This window comes from Phocoena phocoena, chromosome 18 (genome assembly GCF_963924675.1).
Source record: "Phocoena phocoena chromosome 18, mPhoPho1.1, whole genome shotgun sequence".
Classification (NCBI taxonomy): Eukaryota; Metazoa; Chordata; class Mammalia; order Artiodactyla; family Phocoenidae; genus Phocoena; species Phocoena phocoena.
This window is the reverse complement of record NC_089236.1, coordinates 56,780,880-56,800,678: the sequence shown is the minus strand read 5'-3', so window position 1 is coordinate 56,800,678 and position 19,799 is coordinate 56,780,880. Positions and strand designations below refer to the sequence as shown.

Here is a 19,799-nt window from a genome sequence, read left to right as displayed (position 1 = left end):
GGACATCTAGTATATATATATATATATATATATATATATATATATATATATATATATATATATATAAAATTGGTTCTGAAGGAAAAACAAAAACTGAACTAAACTAGTATTTAAAATTACAAGAAAAAAAGTCCAAATGTAAAAACAACCTGAATCTTAATATTGAAGGATTCTTAGGATATCTAAGAAAATTGGTTTGGAAAGCAATTTCAAGATATATCTGCATATAGAATAACATTTAGAAAGACAAAGTCCATAGGGCCTCATGTAAAGAAAAAACAAGTTACTTGCAAATACCTGAAAATTGGACTTGCATCAAACATCTCTAGAGCCACATACATAGTGAAACAAAAGTGTATGGGCAGCTTCAAGAAAATCAAGGAATTAAATTATGAACAAAGAATTTTTTGCCTATATAAGCTGCTCTTCCAGTATCAAGGCCAGAGAAAAAGTTTTTTAACATGCAAGATAGCAGCCAATACTGTACTTTTTGAAGATTCTAGAAATGGTGAGCTTTATTAAAGAATGATAAAATTTTAGGAAAATGAACAATGAATAGAATTTAAAATATTTAATTGTAAATCCAAGTTGTAATTGAAGGTGGGAATGAGGATAGAATAATAACCATTTACAAGTTATATTTACTAACAAAGTAGAAATAATATAACTCAAATATGAGAAGATAAGTGCTAAAAGAGGAAAGAACACTAGTTTATTGATTCTAATATAGACAAAATATAAGGCAAAGTATGTAAATAAAAAACTGAGGAACAAGCTAATAAAAAGATTAATAAGAAAGAGGAGACTTACAGATGTTAAAATGGCATACATTCAAACTCAACTGATATACTTAACATAAAGCACTCATAAACTTAAAGGAAATTTTAACAAAGGAAGAAAATCATAACTTGTGAAGAAGAAAACACAGGAAATATAGCATTTGGAAACATAGTATTACACTGAGGAGTAATTTGACAGATGTGAGATCAAATATATCAGTTTTGTGAATAAACATGAGGGTCAAATCACCTATTTAAAAAATTCAAATTGCCTTACAGAGAAAGAACCTACTAAATGCTGTTTCCCAGGGACTCACTTAAAACAAAGTGGTTTTAAAAATGAATAAATAAAAACACACAAGTAAAAACGAGGAGAAAAATAGGCATTGCTATTAGAATATCAGGCAAAATATAATAAATAGGATTAAATATTCTAAGATGTGTGTTTTTGAATGCTAAAAGCCACAATCCATAATATAGTACCACACATGAATACATATGCACCAAATAATACTGCAATAAACTTACTAGAGCAGAAAGAGGGGACAAAAGAGACAGAAGCATAAAAATATCAGAAGGGTTAACACACTACTCTCAGTAAAAGTCAGGTAAAAAAAATGGACCAAAAAAATTAGAAATAGGGACTTCTCTGGTAGTCCAGAGGTTAAGACTCCAAGCTCCCAATGCAGGGGGCCTGGGTTCAATCCCTGGTCAGGGAACTGGATCCCGTATGCCACAGCTGAAGATCTCACATGCTGCAACTAAAAAAGACCCTGCACACAGAAACAAAGATCCGTTGTGCCACAACTAATACCCAGCACAGCCAAATAAATAAATAAATATTTTTTAAAAAGTAGAATATAGAAAAGATGCTAGAGTGTAATCAATTTTTAGATCATATGGAAACAGGTAAAACTTTGCCACATGGTAATAGAGAATACACTTTTTTCTACAGTGAAATTAGATTTTTGAAATTTTGGTATGAAAAAAATATAAGAAGAAAAGTCAAAAGAAAAATGACAAACAGTAAATACACACTTGCAACTTTAATACAAATAAAGAGTCAATATCAATAAGAGCATACTTGTATAAATATGTATAAATAGAACAACAAAAAACTTTACAGAAAAAATGGAAAGACATAAACAAGTAATTATTTTAAAAGGTGTGAAAATTGCCTGTAAACTCTGGAAAGATTTCCAACCTCACACAACATAAGTAAAATAAAAATTAAAAGAATCCTGAGCAACTATTTCTCATCAGTTATAATGACCAAAAATAAAAGCTTGGTAATATGTTAAGTTTGGAACCAAGCACTCTCATTCATTGCTTTGGAAATGCAAAATGTTTTAACCTCATGAATATGAATTTGACTACATCTAACAAAATTGTACATGCTTCAACATGCAATCCAATAATCTCCAACAATTGAAAAATACATCTGTGCAAGGTTAGTTTTTGCAACATTATTTCTAAAAGAGTGCAAGAAAAGAGCATAGTGTCCTGCATTTTATGTTAAAAGAAAAGTGAAATAAGAAAACATTCATTTAGCTTCATGCTTTTGCAAAAAGAAATACAGGAAGGATAAACCAGAAACTTAGTAAATTGGTTACCTCCAGGGTAAGTGGGAAGAGAGTTGAAAAGATTGAGGGTGAGGTACATCCTTAAGAATATTCTTTTTAATATATAATTTAAAAATTCTGGAATCATGTTAATATCTTATCACAAAAAAGTAATATAAAATAAAATCCTCACATAGATAATTACTATGTTTAAAAATAGTTTTGTTCTAGTATGCACTCTCCAAGTAAAATTTATCGCTACAAGATGCTGACTTTCAATTTCAAGGTTTGGTATTTCTTGTTGTATAACTCTTCCTGTTTTAAATTGTCTGAATCCCGAGGTACTGGCTATTGTTATAATAGCAAAGTCTATGATGGCTCAATTTAATAGAAACCTGGAAGTATATGACTCACCAGTACCATTATTAAACAGACTATTCTGATCATGCTGACTAAAAGTAACATTTGGCATGTTTCATTGAAACTCCTTTCAAGTACACAAATATGGCACAGTATAACAATAGGTTTCATAGCTCTATTAAACATATCCTGTAAAATAATTGGCTTATCACTTTTTAGGCAATGACTCCTTAAAACTTTAAAGTTTGACTTCTGATTCTAAAAATACACACAAACTTTTATTATTATATTTTCCAATTGCCTATCTGTGTAAATGTGTACTGTTCTCATTTTTTCCACTGCAAGGATAGCAGATGCATAAATTCTTTTCTATTTGCAAATCTCAAGTCAGCATTAAAAATGATAAACAATATTTCTGTATTTGAAAATGGCCTTGTTGAGGCTGAGAAAGAACCGGAGGCAATTAAATACCTTTTTTTTGTCACTGCTTAATATAAGGCTTTATTTTTCTATCTCTGTGCTTAATATGGGAATAAAAACAAAATGAGATGAACTAACATTAATGAAACCCTTAAGTGAGTAATGGAGGTGAAAAGTTCAACAAGCAATAGAAAACTCAATATTGAGGAAAAGGGAATATTTGACAATGAATGGTTATTCACATATTAGCTTGGATGGATAAAGTACATCATTTATAATTCTGAGAGCTTGTGTTCAGTTTTCACATGAGTTTTACTTTATATAATACCAAGAATCTCAGTTGCATCATTTTGGATCTTTCAAATATGTATGATTTTTTAAAAATCAGGTAGGCGAGTGATTGTTTGAGGGCCAATTTGCATTTATTTGAACACCTATCAAGCTCAACATTCTCTTCTCAGTGGCTGGATGAAGCAGGGGAGTAATGATATGAAATATCATTTTTCGGTCTGCACAAGTTATAAGACGGCATGAGTAAAACACCAAGTTGCCGGAGCTAAGGAGAATGTTTTAGACCCATAATTCAGGAAACGCTCAGCAGAGGTTTATTTTCAGCTCAGCTACAATCTAGAAGTGATTCTTTCTGCCAAAAGACCTTAATTGTATACACCTGTCCATTACTTAATGCCTTTAATTTGTGTAAACTGTCTCTGAAAAATCTTCCACTCAATAAAAATTATTAAATAAACATTGATTTTATTATTTTTTATCTTAGTATGTTTTCATAATTATAGACAAATTGCAGAATAGAACACAGAACTCCTGTTACCCACACTCACATTTTGGTCATTTGTTTATCTATATCACCCTCCCCAAACACACACACACATTTTTTTTGTTTGTTTTTAATCATGTAATAGAAATTTGCAGGTATTATATACCACAATCTATTTATAAATACTTCAGTATATTTTATACTTATATTTAAAGTACTCACAGGCCAGTCTAGAATTAATTTGAGAAGGGACCACATAAGAGTGCTAATATTAGGAGGCCTGTTTCATGGTCACCAAAGCAAGTCAACCACATTAATGTAACAATTTTCACATAAGGCTGGTCACTTTGAAAGGTAACAGTGACACACAGTAACATTTCTTTCCCTTCAAGATATTTCTGGTGTGTAACAAAACTTAATGGTTCTGTAAATTAAAATAGCCCTGAGAACTTCACAAGACTGTAGATAACTCCTAATTCTGTCTCCATTATAGCATTATTAAAACAGAAATATCTTAATTCATATCTGTAGTGCACTTATATTTTGACCCAATGTTATGTTTTCAGGTCTGATGAAGCAGCTAACTCACCCTATGTAATTTCTTGTACTCCAGGTACTCAGACAATCAGCCATATTATTGAAGCAGAGTTCACTTATTCATATTGCGATGGACTCATAGATTCCTTTTGTATTTAGTGAGTTTTAGTCCATTCGCATTATTATTTTGATGCTCAAAGTGCCCCATATTTGTCCATGAAAATTCTTTAAGCTGACTTTTGTGATTATCATGCCCCAATCATTCTTTGAGTTCTTACTGTCTGGTACAAAACATATTCCAGTCTCACCTTGTACTTTCCCTCCCCTAGCACAGAAACCTGTAATTTCCTCGAGGAATCCTCATTTCTAGACAACTGTGGAGGATTATATTTGGAAACAAAGACCTAGCCCTTGATGTTTTCATTGTTATTTGAATGTTGCTGCACCCACGCCCTGACAGTGGACAGAGCAAGCTTCCCACACGTGTATAAGTGCATGTGCGCACATGCGCGTGCACACACACACAGAGCTATCTATCTACCTATCATCTATCGTCGGTCTATCTCTCTACCTCTATCATCTATCAAAATCAATGAGCACACTGATTTCTCAAATTCCATGTTTGTAAGTACCTCCCTTTTCAGACAAGGAGTAACCAGTCTCCTGCTTTTCTCAGTGTGTTTACTTATTTGATTAGTTTCTCAGTATGTGAGCAAGCGCTGGCACTGTGTGTGGACACCCTGCTCAATGTATCTGGGTTCTTGTTGGGATTCTGCCACTCCACCACCACTATCTAAACACCTGACTCTCCTTGAACTGTGACATCCCACAACAAGTCACATCTACCGTGCAAATTCTCTCCTCATCAACTCCAGCTTGGAAAATGCATGGAAGCCTCCTTCTTCAAACTGACTGGACACTAACACCCCATTGCTGAACTTGTACCCCTAACTTCCTATGTGGAATCACCAATTCAGCAATAACCCCAGGCCAGTTTGCACCCCTGCACTGATTCACTTCTCTCCCCCTCACACTTCACACTGCAGCAGTCACTGCCACTTATCTCTGCATGGATGCCCTACTAACTCCACTCAAACCCAACACCCATTCTGCTTAAATAATTATTAAAGCATGTGCTTTAGTTTCAGAAATTACATTTCCTCCAAAATTTAAAATTGGTTGATGACTTAGTTAAACATTCTTCACATTAAGATACTTCAGATTTTCTTAAAAACTTTTAATTTTTGAACACTGAAGATAAAAACAAAGCTACTATTAAAAACCTGATTAGTACTCTGAGACTGCATTTGTTACAAATGTTCTAACACAAATGGGTATACTTTTTTTTTAACATAGTTACATAGAATTAGAATTATTGCAATCTTTTAAATTCTTGCATGGTCTTTTTATATTTATTTTCTCACATTGGTTATCTTGTTTTCATTAGTTAATAAATGCCAGTAAATCTACTGGGAAATTTGACCTGTTTGCTCCATGGGCACCATTATCCCCCAGCATTTCATCTGAGAAACCATCCTGAATCTCACAATCATTGTTATACAGTTTTAAAGCATCTATTGTGTTATTAAAAACAACATATGCACATACACACACAGATACACACCCACACTCACACATTATTATTTTTTTTAACTTAGAAAGTAGATATCACTCTTTATGCACATTCCTGGGTCATTTGTTTTTCCAGTTACTATTACATTTCTATGATATATCTATATTATTTTTACCCTAATTCAATCATTTCCAGCCACATAATATTCTGTCTTGCTCATCTTGCTCATGATTTCCCACCAGTGAAATCAAGTTTGTTTTCTGAAATTTGTTATGAAAAGTAGTGCTCTGAGCATTCTTGGGAATGTATCCCAGAGTACATATGGAAAAGTTTCCCCTTGGTATATACTGGCAAACAGAAATTTTGGGTTGTAGGGTATGTGGCATTTTCAACCTTCAGAAATAGAAGTCACTTAAAATCCTACCAGTTATGTAGCATCTAGAGTCAGATTCTAACACTTAATTCTGTCAGATTTTATTATTTATATTAATTAATGGGTGTGCAATATTTTGTATAATTTTATTCGTAACTTGAAGTTCATAATTCTTAGTTTCCCCCACTGCAGGTATGATTTTACCATAAGACATAGAGAGCTAGGGTTTTCATATTAAGTCAGCTGAGACTTCAGATATGTTTAATGAACCATAGCACCAAAGCCAAAAATTTCACGTCTTTCTTGGCAATTTTATTTTTTTTACATCTTTATTGGAGTATAATTAATTTACAATGTTGTGTTAGTTTCTGCTGTAGAACAAAGTGAATCAGCTATATGTATACATATATCCCCATATCCCCTCCCTCTTGAGCCTCCCTCCCAAACTCCCTATTCCACCCCTCTAGGTCATCACAAAGCATCGAGCTGATCTCCCTGTAATATGCAGCAGCTTCCGACTAGCCATCAATTTGACATTTGGTAAATGTAAAATTTATCAAATGCTACTCTCTCACTTCGTCTCAGCTTCCCTTTCCCCTCCTTGGCAATTTTTATATCCACCATCCAGGTGGACAAGTCCCCTTCTTATGTACTTCAGTTTTGGAATCTTAATTGTTTCCCCAGAAGATGTCTGTATTGAGTGTTGTATCTTTCTATTATATACTGTTGCTATTTAAAATTTTCAATTTTGTCTTCTGTATTTTCTCATCTTATAGTAGATACAAGCCTAGTATAAAACTGCTTATTCTGAGTGAGGTTGGATGTGGTTTGATTTAACCTAAATATTTTGTTGTCAATTACAATTTCTTAAATTATCTTTATCACTGGTCAACATTATTGTTATTCTCCCATGATTAGTAATCCACACGCTATCTTTACTCATTTAAAAATTCTTAGCATATTGTAATGGTTTTGTGGTATAAACAGCTATTTTACAAGTCTACCCAATTTAACATCATATAGACTAGTTCTGATATAGACATATACATCAGTATAACAGAATATAAACCTCAGAAATAAATTCACTAATATTGTTACATGGTCATGAAAGACCTTTGACTCAATCTGCACTGACAGTATATATATAATATTGATTTTTTTACTCTATTTCTTAATTTGATATTTTATAGCGGAATATGTTTACATATGATTATATCTCATACTAATATTTTAGCATTAAAATTATGTGAATTAAAATATAACTTTAATACATAACTTATGATTTACTGTAACACTTTTTTTTAACATCTTTAGTGGAGTATAATTGCTTTACAATGGTGTGTTTCTGCTTTAAAACAAAATGAATCAGGCATACATATACATATAACCCCATATCTCCTCCCTCTTGTATCTCCCTCCCACCCTCCCTATCCCACCCCTCTAGGTGGTCACAAATCACCGAGCTGATCTCCCTGTGCTATGTGGCTGCATCCCAATAGCTTTCAATTTTACATTTGGTAGTGTATATATATGTCCATGTCACTCTCTCACTTTGTCCCAGCTTACCCTTCCCCCTCCCTGTGTCCTCAAGTCCATTCTCTATGTCTGTGTATTTATTCCTGTCCTGCCCCTAGGTTCTTCAGAACCATTTTTTTTTCAGATTCCATATATATGTGTTAGCATACAGTAATTGTTTTTCTCTTTCTGACTTACTTCACTCTGTATGACAGACTCTAGGTCCATCCACTTCACAACAAATAACTCAATTTCGTTTTTTTTATGGCTGAGTAATATTCCACTGTATATATGTGCCACATCTTCTTTATCCATTCATCTGTCAATGGACACTTAGGTTTGCTTCCACGTCCTCGATACTGTAAATAGAGCTGCAGTGAACATTGTGGTACATGACTCTTTTTGAATTACAGTTTTCTCAGGGTATATGCCCAGTAGTGGGATTGCTGGGCCGTATGGTAGTTCTATTTTTAGTTTTTTAAGGAACCTCCATACAGTTGTCCATAGTGGCTTATCAATTTACATTCCCACCAACAGTTCAAGAGGGTTGCCTTTTCTCCACACCCTCTCCAGCATTCATTGTTTGTAGATTTCAGATGATGGCCATTCTGACTGGTGTGAGGTGATGCCTCATTGTAGTTTTGATTTGCATTTCTCTAATAATTAGTGATGTTGAGCATTCTTTCATGTGTTTGTGGGCAATCTGTATATCTTCTTTGGAGAAATGTCTGTCTAGGTCTTCTGCCCATTTTTGGATTGGGTTGTTTGTTTTTTTGATATTGAGCTGTATGAGCTGCTTGTAAATTTTGGAGATTAATCCTTTGTCAGTTGCTTTGTTTGCAAATATTTTCTCCCATTCTGAGGGCTGTCTTCTCATCTTGTTTATGGTTTCCTTTGCTGTGCAAAAGCTTTTAAGTTTCATTAGGTCCCATTTTTTTAATTTTTGTTTTTATTTCCATTTCTCTAGGAGCTGAGTCAAAAAGGATCTTGCTGTGATTTATGTCATAGAGTGTACTGCCTATGTTTTCCTCTCAGAGTTTTATAGTGTCTGACCTTACATTTAGGTCTTTTATCCATTTTGAGTTTATTTTTGTGTATGGTCCTAGAGGGTGTTCTAATTTCATTCTTTTACATGTAGCTGTCCAGTTTTCCCAGCACCACTTATTGAAAAGGCTGTCTTTTCTCCATTGTATATCCTTGCCTCCTTTGTCATAGATTAGTTGACCATAGGTGCATGGGTTTATCTCTGGGCTTTCTATCCTGTTCCACTGATCTATATTTCTGTTTCTGTGCCACTACCATACTGTCTTGATTAATGTAGCTTTGTAGTATAGTCTAAAGTCCGGGAGCCTGACTCCTCCAGCTCTGTTTTTCTTTCTCAAGATTGCTTTGGTTATTCGGGGTCTTTTGCGTTTCCATACAAATTGTGAAATTTTTTGTTCTATTTCTGTGAAAAATGCTATTGGTAAAAAATATGGAATGCTTCACGAATTTGCATGTCATCCTCACACAGGGGCCGTGCTAGTGCCAATCTTCTCTGTATCGTTCCAATTTTAGTATATGTGCTGCTGAAGCGAGCACTACTGTAACACTCTTTAAATTTCTTATATCAAACAATTTGAGTTTTTAATCTTATGACACAAGAAGCTTATTTAAGATAACAATAAACATTTAACCCAATAATATGAACATGTAATGAGTTTAAAATAGATACATTTTTAGGATACCATTCTTCAAAATGTTCAATAGTCATAGACAGTATGTCACAGAGTTTGTGCTATGTACAAGAGTTTGTTTTTGTGAGATTTGAAATTTGGCTCATTGTGGGATTTTGTTATTCTAACATGTGATGCAACATATTGAAATAAACTGTAGTTATTCTTCCTTTTCCACACCTATTTCCCTTCCTGATTACTCCAGTCACAAACAGTAGTTGGGGATGAGCAAGACAGGTGCTTATGTGTGTGTGTGTGTGTGTGTTGTGTTGATAAGGGATCAAGGTGCTCCACAATCCAGAGTCAGAGGCTAAGTAAGTAGAGTGAGGATGGTGTTCAAAGGAAACAGACAGCCCAGCAAGGGCTATTGGTACCAGAACAGGATTAGAACTCAATCTTGGGCAGGGGGGCAGAGGTGACAGCAGCTGCCCAGGCTAGAGTATTGGATTTAGAGCAGCGTAAGAAGGGTATCTTCTTGGGGAGGCTGAAGCCTGGCTTAGTATATAATACCTAAGTATGAGAAGGGCATGCAAGAGGAGACTGCGTAGAAATGGAGAAAATGAAAATCAACCCTATGTTATTGGATTTAAATTAGAGATATTGTAAACTCAGAGATTTTAACCTATTGAGATGGATATAGAAATAAATGTGTGTGTGTGTGTGTGTGTGTGTGTGTGTGTGTATTTCTGGCTCTATCTACTACAATGTTCCTATGAGAAGTGACATACCAATAACAATGAACACACCTAGCACTAAAATCTTTTCTGTACTCTATTCTCCGTTAAAATAACCTAGAATTCCATTGAGAAATGACTCATTTTAGTAGTGGGTTAAGGAAAATACAAAATGAGATCACAATGGGGTATTTTCTAGGCCAGAAAATAAAGAAGAGTTCAAAGAATGATGAGTGCATGCCAAAGGATATGTAAGTCCATTTAAAGAGATCCTCACTGTAAAAAACTTAAATGTCAAAATGATGATATTAATGGATTATACCTGATTAACTAAAATAAGAACTCATGAGTCTACACTAATATAAATTAGTGAATAGATGTTTGATGAAGTCTCAGACTATCTCCATCCCAGTACTTATATATATAAAAAGAAAGGGAAAAAAAAATAAAAGAGAGGAAAAAAGGAGGAATTTTAGAATGGATAATACTAGTATGTGTCATCTTAATCAAGTGCTCAAAGTCAAAATAAGTAAACAAGTAATGAGACAAATTAAAATGGTGTGCCATTACAGGATTGGATGGGAAGGACACGGCATCACTTCTTTGTTAAACCTGCCCAAAATACTTAATCTGAATTGAATTATGATGAGATATTTGAGAATCCCAAATAGAAGGGCATTATCAAAAACAACTGGTTTTTAATATGCCCAAGTGTCAAGGTCATGAAAGTCAAGGAAAACCTGAGAACTGTTCCAAATGAATAAAATCAGAATGACATAGAAAATAAATGCATGTGTGTAATTCTGGATTTTACCCCTTTATTTTAATGGATATTACTAGAATAATTGGAGAAATTTGAATGGTCTCAGGAGTAGATGGTAGTAATATATTAATATCAATTCCTAATCTTCATGTTTACATTGTGGTTCTCTAGAACATGATTGGAAGAAATATACACAAACATTTTTTGTGAGTGATTGGGTATCATGTCAGCAGCTTACTCTTAGATGATTCAGAAAAAAGTTATTTGTGATGTACTTGCCACACTTATTAACTTTGAGGTTGTTTCAAAAAATTTTTTAATGTAAAAATATAATTGTTATATACACACACAAATTGCCCACACTGTTTTTGTATTATTGTGCATAATTTTATTTATTTTGCTACTGCAAGATAGGGGAAAATGTCCCTCCAGGTTCACTTTACAAGATGGGTATAAAAAAACATTTTTCCCCAAACATATATAAGTCTTTAAATATTTTTATTATGATTACTTAATGCTTGATTATATAGAAGATAATTCATTGAGGCAAGGTCCAGCTGGATACATTTTCCCATCTTCCAATGTTCACAAGGATTAAGGAAACTTGTAGTCTTATCAAAGGCTATCAAAAATTATTGACTCAGGATTTAATCAAAACCATGAAATGACATAAAGCCATGTAATAGTTAAAATAATATCAAATAAAAAAGCATTTTGTAAGTTAATGCCTTTGTAAATTAGACTTTCAACATGTTATATTTCCTTATAGAAGAAACTTTTAGTATAACTTTAAGGGAAAAACTGAATGTTGGTCATTTATTTTCCATGACCAGAAAGACATCATTCGTTAAAATAATCAATAGTTGGTACAGATTATTAGCAGTATTAATTACAACATCATCATTTCTCCTACACATAAATGAATTTCAGAAAATCACACTCTTAGTTTCTCACCACTGATTAGTGGCAGAAGCAGAACTAATGATAACAATAATGGTTTTAATTAGTGATGTTATTTTATGGCACACAGTGCATTCTCATTCATTTACTCAAGGAACCACAATCACCCTATATGATGGATTATATCCTCATTTTATACATAAAGATAAAATTCTCACAATGTGTTGAAAAAGTTGCCCAAGTTTCACACAGCAAAGTGGAGGATCCTGCAATTTGTTATCTAACTGATCTAGACTTCAAAAACCATAAATTACTTCAAACTACTTCCACCTAATGTAGTGTATTTATTTCCCCATGCCACAATGTGAAAGGTATTTTTGTGTTGATGTATCTTTAAGGGCTATTTCTAGTAGTCACTTAATTGATTATTTATGATCCTCTCCCTTCCTTTTGAACTTGGATTGAATTATGGGAATTGGTCTTAAATCTTTAAAGAATCAGCCTCCATTGATCACATGCCTCTATAACTTGTGTCACATGACCATTGAAAATACAACTTGGGAAGATCTTTGGTTTATTGAGGAAAGAGAAGTTATAGCCTATATTTTGTAAACATTAGTATGACTATATATCAAAACAGAGGGTGTAAACAGCCTATTAGTACAGCATCTTCATCATGACACTCTTCCCTTTCAATCACTTCTCCATAAGAATATTCCTGCTTGAATATAATGGAACATTATATACCATTTTCCTTCTGCCTATTCAATTTTTACATGTCAGTCAAATATCTTCCCCAGTATAACTGATTATTTTTGTTTTTCCAATCAAGAAGTACCCATATCACAAAATGGCTGGAGTAATTGTTTTGAGACATGAAATATAGTATTTTAGTTAGGATCATTTGCCTTTCAATATAATTTTCTAAGAAGTGAAAGAAGAGATTTGATTGAAATAATTGTGTTTTTTCTCCATGATGGCAATCTGGAGATTAAGAATGATTTCTGAATCATTATAAAATTCCTCTGTATTAGTTATCTATTGTGACATAACAATATTAACACAGACTTAGTGTTTATGACAACACATTATCATTATTATTATATCATAGTGTGTAAAGCTTTAAGAGTTTGGGCATGACTTAGTTAATTCAAGTTCTCATAAGGATGCAATTACTGTGTTGGCTGACGCTGTGGTCTCATCTGACACTTTACTCGGAAATGATCCACTTCTAAGCTTTCATGTGGGCAGGATTCAGTTACTTAGAAGGCTGTGGAACTAAAAACCCCATTTTCTTGCTGGGGGTTCCTTGGAAGCCACTTTTAGCAACTTGCCATGCAACTCACACACAACATGGCAGCTTCCTTCTGCAAAACCAGCAAGGAAGAGAAATTATTGTAGCAACACAGTTTACAGCCTTACATAACCTAATCGTGAACATGTAAAAACATGCACCCATCATCTTGCCTTATTCCACTCGTTACCAGCAAGTCATAGGCCCTGTCCACACTCAGAAGAGGATCACACAAGGATGTGAACAACAAGAGCTAGAGATCATGCGTGCAACCCTAGCATCTGTTCCCCACAGATCACCCTCTGGACTCTAGTTGTTTATATCCTTCCCACATGCAAAATACATTGATTCTCCTTCTAATGAGACATTCATGAGACACTGATCCCATTAAAGATTTTGCTCTAAGTCTATAATCTTATCACCTAACAATATTGGATCTAGATATGGACGAGGCTCTTTATGTGTAGTTCTCTGTAATGAAAGAAACCAGTTAACTGTAAAATATAGAGACAAGTTTTCCAGCCCCTCCCCAACAAATCAACATGCAGCAGTTGAACAGTCACATGGGAACATCTACAGGCATTCCCATTATAACGGGGGGAAATGGAGAGAAGTAGTCATTGATCCTAAAATTCTGAAATCCAGTCCTGTGAATGTTGGAATTTCTTGATTATGTATGTATAAAAGTCACTATTTAACCATAAAAATTACTCATTTAAATTAGTTAATAAAAAATATAAAACCTAACAAGTATCAGATATTTGTTCTACATATTTGCACAGAAAGATGTGCTTCATTTCATTAAGAAGCTAATGTCACATTAGAGGAAAGATACATAATTTATTGGAATTTTGTGAATAATGAAATGCATATTATATTACCTCTGAATGTATTCACATCCTCTTCCAATAGATATCATTTGAAAGGGCAAGAAAGGTAACTTCTGTTCATTTTATTTTTTATATATTTGAATCCTAATACTAATTTTGTCATTTTTAGCTATATCCAAATCTGTGGCATAGAAATAAATAAAATACAAATATATATATATATCTCACTCACTCTCAATATATTATATGATAGGAAGAATTTTCCAAGTACATTATAATGTGTTTTGAACTGTGGGCATTCATTGTAGTATAACAACAGCCTGAAGAAATTTTAGTGTGTAAGCTCTTCAGTAGTTTAATCAGTATACATCTCCATTTTCAGTTTGGCATATAGGCAGAAATAAAACTGTAGCTATATGTTTGTCACTTTGGGATTTACCTTAAATCCTTCAGGTTGTCTTTCTATTTTGATAATCCATTGCCAAATTACTTTTTTTAAAAAATTGAGTTAAAATTGGTATATAACCTTATATTAGTTTCAGGTGTATAATATTATAATTTGATATTTGGATACACCTCAAATTGAACACCACCAAAAGTCTACTAGTTATCATCCATCACCATACAACTGACTCCCTATGCTTTTGCCACCCCTCAACCTCCTTCTCCTTTGGTAACCACCAGTCTGTTCTCTGTATCTATGAGTTTGTTTTTGATTTGTTTTGTCTGTTTGTTTTCAGATTCCACATATAAGTGAAAACATATGGTATTTGTCTTTCTGTGAGTTATTTCACATTGTATAATACCCTCAAAGTCCTTCCATTTTGTTGCAAATGACAAGACTTCCTTCTTTTTATGGTTGTGTAGTATTCCATTACATGTATATGTGTGTGTGTGTATATATATATATATATATATATATATATATATATGGCTCACATCTTTTTTATCTATGCAACCATTTATGAACATTTAGCTTGTTTCCTTATCTTGGTTATTGTAAATAATGCTGCAATGAACATGGATGTATATATTTTTTCAAATTAGTGTTTTCACATTTTCCAGGTAAATATCCAGAAATGGAAAAGCTTGATCATATGGTAGTTCTATTTTTAAATTTTGAGAAATTTCCGAATCATTTTCAATGGTGGCTATACAAGTTTACATTCCAACAAATAGTATATGAGATTTCTCTATTTTCCACATCCTCTTCAACATTTGTTATTTCTTATCTTTTTGATAACAGCCATTCTAACAGGTGTGAGATGTTATCTCATTGTGGTTTCGATATGTATTTCCCTGGTATTTAGTGATGTTGAACATCTTTTCATGTGCCTGTTGGCCATTTGTATGTATTCTTTGAAAAAAATTCTATTTAGATCCTCTGCCCATATTTTCAATGGGCTGTTTCTTTTTTTGTTGTTGAGATGCCTGACTGTTTTGTTTTCTTAAATATATTTTGGATATTAACCCCTTATCAAGGTTATGATTTGCAACTATTTTCTTCCATTCCGTGGGTTGCCTTTTCATTTTGTTGATGATTTCCTTCAATGTACAGAAGCCCTTTAGTTTGATGTAGCAGCTTATGTTTATTTTTGTTTCCCTTGCCTTTAGATTCATACCTCCCAAAATAATCACTAAGACCAATGTCAAGGAGTTTACCACATAAGTTTTCTTCTAAGAATTTATGGTTTCAGGTCTTATATTCAAGTATTCAATCCTTTTTAAGTTAATTTTTCTGTAGGGTGTAAGAAAGTAGCCTAGATTCATTCTTTTGCATGTCAAGTTTTCCCAACACCATTTATTGAACAGACTGTCCTTTCCCCATTGTCCATGTCTGGATCCTTTGTTGGAAATTAACTGTCCATATATGTCTGGGCTCTTTGTTCTGTTCCACTGATCTGTGTTTCTGTTGTCATGCCAATACCATACTTTTGATTACTATAACTTTGTAGTATAGTTTGAAATCAGGAACTTGATACCTCATCTTTGTTCTTCTTTCTCAAGATTGTTTTGGCTATTTGGGATCTTTTATAAACCATACAAATTTTAGAATTATTTGTTCTAGTTCTGTGAAATATGCCATTGGAATTTTGAAAGGGAGTACACTGAATCTGCAGATTGTTTTGGGTAGTTTGAACATTGTAACAATATTAATTCTTCCAATCCATGGAACATCTTTCCACTTATTTGTTACTTCTTTAGTTTCTTTCATCAATGTCTTATAGTTTTCAGTGCAGTTTTTAACCTTGATTAAATTTATTCCTAGGTATTTTCTTCTTTTTTATGTAGTTGTAAATGAAATAGTTTTCTTAATTTCTCTTTCTGATAATTCATTACTAGTGTATAAAAATGCCATAGATTTCATTTCTGTATATTGATTTTGTATCCTGCAAATGTACTGAGTTCACTTATTAGTTCTAACAGATTTTTGGTGGAGTCTTTAGGGTTTTCTATCCACAAGTGGTGATAGTTGTACTTCTTTCTTTCTTATTTGGATAACTTTAATTACTTTTTCTTGCCTAATTGCTCTGGCTAGGACTTCCAATACTCTGTTGAATAGAAGTGGTGAGAGTGGTATCCTTGTCTTGTTACTGACCATAGAAGAAAAACTTTGTTTTTCCTTGTTGAGTATAATGTTGGCTGTGGGTTTGTCATATACAGCCTTTATTATGTTGAAGTACATTCCTTCTGTAACCAGTTGGTTGAGAGTTTATATCATGAAAGGATGTTGAATTTTGTCAATTTTTTTTCTGAATCTACTGGAATGATCATACAATTTTTATCCTTCATTTTGTTAACATGGTGTATCATATTGATTGATTTGCAGATGTTGAGCCATCCGTGCATCTCTGGAATAAATCCCACTTGATCATGGTGTATGTTCTTTTTAATATATTTTTGAATTCAGTTTGCTAATATTTTCTTGAGGGTTTTTCCATCTTTGTTCATCAGAGATATTGGCCTGTAATTTTCATTTTTTGTGATATCCTTGTCTGGTTTGGTATCAGGGTAATGCAGGCCTCCATTAAATGAGTTTGGAAATGTTCTCTCCAGTTTAATTTTTTGGAATAGTGTAACACTGGGGCAGGGCAAGCAGCCTTAGCAAGGTAGAGAGAGACTATCAATAAATGGTACCTGCCAGCCTCAAGCTAGCAGAGTAGGAGATTGAAAAAAATGGCACCTGCAAGCAATTACACCCCCAGAAAGAGTTTCAAGAGACAGCTGTCCCTCCGACAGACACTTTAGGTTAGTTAATGAATCTTCTTCACGTATGGTCTAGGTGATTTCCAAATTGCTGCTTTTGAGCTGGGTCCCAGGGTGAGTCTGTGAAGAGCCCTTTAAAAGTGGAGTCTCAGTTTCCTATAGCCTTTTGAGTCTCCTGGACATAAGCCCCATTGTTTTTCAAAGCCAGTTATTTTGGGGGTTCATCTTTCCAGCGCAGTTCCCAAGGGTTGGGGTACCTGATGTGAGACTCAAGCGCCTCATTCTTCAGGAAGAAGCTCCTTTTTTGTGATATTTTGTGATATCCCTCCTGCTTGTGGGTCACTACTCTACCGGTAGGGGCCCTGTGGAGACTGCCTCTCTGCCTCTCCTACCTTACTCAATGGGGCCTTTTTATTGTTTGTTGTGGAAGAGCTGTTCTGCTGGTCCTCAGATTATCTTCAGAGAGAATTATTCCACAGGTAGCTGTAACTTTGGTGTGTCCCTGGGAATAGGTGAGACCTGTGTCTTCCTAAGTCCCATCTTCAACCAATTCCCCAAATGACTCTTCCCTTTAGCATTTTTAGACAGTCAAAATATCCCTCATCCAGTGTTTTCAGGATGAACTTATTGAACATTTTAATAAAATAGCTAATGTAATTAAAGAAAAAGTGACACTGTGACATTTCCACATATATTAAACAATGAGGAACATAAGTTAGTTCTCAAAAATTATCCTTCAGTCTTGTGTCATTAATGGTCTCCCCAGAACCACAGTAAATCTATATTGTAATACAATAGCATTGTTCAAGATAGCATGGTTTAAAATTCTATGTCTATAGTACATAACAATTATCATCAGTAGTTATCTTTCATTCCAAGAAGATATTCTCTTTTCACTCCAAGTAACTGATAAATTGATATATAAATTATCTATGGACCACAGACGTACTGATTTTGGTTTGAAATTGACACTGTAACATACTGACCATTACCTAAAGGAGAAAATTCAAATACATCAGAAAGTTTCCCTTGTTGAAAACTTGCAGGCATTATGTAGAAAATATGCAGGCATTGACAAAAGATTGTGATTTACTTTAATAAAATGTTGCATAGAGTTGTGTTTTTAATTTTACTGAACATATGTAAATATGAACAATCTACCTTAAATCATTTCAAATATGTAACAAAAAAAAATTATGCGAGACTGGTTCAATGCAACAGCAGGCATCAAGGCCATAATTCTATGAGTAATATTTAAATAAAAATTAAAATGTTATTTATTAATTAAAATATACATATACAGTGTGTGTAAAGAGAGAGAGAAAGAGGATTGCAGTGTTGAGCCAGACCACTAATTTATAATTTATTGCCTTTGGAAAATTTAATATATAGAATTTGAAAAAAAAATGTAGAATTTTTTAAATATAAGAAACAAAATATTAGGAAAAATAAGATCAATAAATCCAAAATGAATCAAAATATTGATGTTAAATTATACAAACAAGGAAGTTTAAAAATTCAGAGTTATTTTTCAAATTTCCAAATAAATCATCTATATATTAGAATACAACTTTTCTTCCAGCTGCCCAAGATACCAACGGGATAGAAGGCCACGGGGAAGAAAGTGGCCCTGGTGCCTGCTGTCATGAAGAAGCAGGAGGTCAAGAACGTGGTAAATCCCCTGTTTAAGAAAAGACCCGATAATTTGGCATTTGACAAGACATCTAGCCCCAAAGGGCCCTCACCTGCTTTGTAAAATGCCCCTGCTCCATCCAGTTGTGGTGGCAAAGGGCTATCCACCATAAGCAGCTAAAAGTGCCTCCCATGTTTAACCAGTTCACCCAGGCCTTGTGCCACCAAATAGCTTCTCAACTGCTTAGGCTGGCCGATAAATACATATCAGAGATAAAGCAAGAGAAGGAGCAGAGACTGTTTGCCAAGGCTGAGAAGAAAACTGCAAGCAAAGGGAATTTCCCCTCTCAGTGGTCACCTGTTTTTCGAGCAGAGGTTAACAGTGCTACCATTTTGGTGGAGAACAAGAAGACTCAGAAGGTACTGATTGCACATGACATGGATCCCATGGAGCTGGCAGTCTATCTGCCTTCCATGTGTCATAGGATAGAGTTACTGACTGCATTATCAAGGGGAAGGCCAGCTGGGAAGTCTAGTCCACAGGAATACCTATACCACTATCACCTTCACACAGGTAGGTACAAAAAGTTAATTTGCAGTTTTAAATTTCGTACCAGAAATCATCTATACCAAATTCACAAGTTTGTCAGGTATTGACACATTCTATATCTCCTCTAACTGCTCCACCAATTCATAATATTTTCCTTTTTCTTCAACGTCCAAAATAATTTCCTCTCTGCCTAACTAGTTTTGACTGAAAGTCTCCTGCCTGTAGTTCTGGCCACCAGCAAAGGTAACAAAACTAATGGTACATGATAGGCCTAGTCTTGAGAGGTCCAGATTATCCCTTCAGCACTGCAAAGGAAGTCACAAGGCCAACCAAGGTTTAA

General features: G+C 34.0%; 2 pseudogenes; one reads left to right on the top strand and one right to left on the bottom strand.

The window, feature by feature from the left end:
* Positions 1–9,362: 9,362 nt before the first annotated feature.
* LOC136137895 (U6 spliceosomal RNA) lies at positions 9,363–9,475 on the bottom strand (annotated as a pseudogene).
* A 9,270-nt stretch (positions 9,476–18,745) lies between these two features.
* LOC136137554 (large ribosomal subunit protein eL8 pseudogene) lies at positions 18,746–19,501 on the top strand (annotated as a pseudogene).
* Positions 19,502–19,799: the final 298 nt, after the last annotated feature.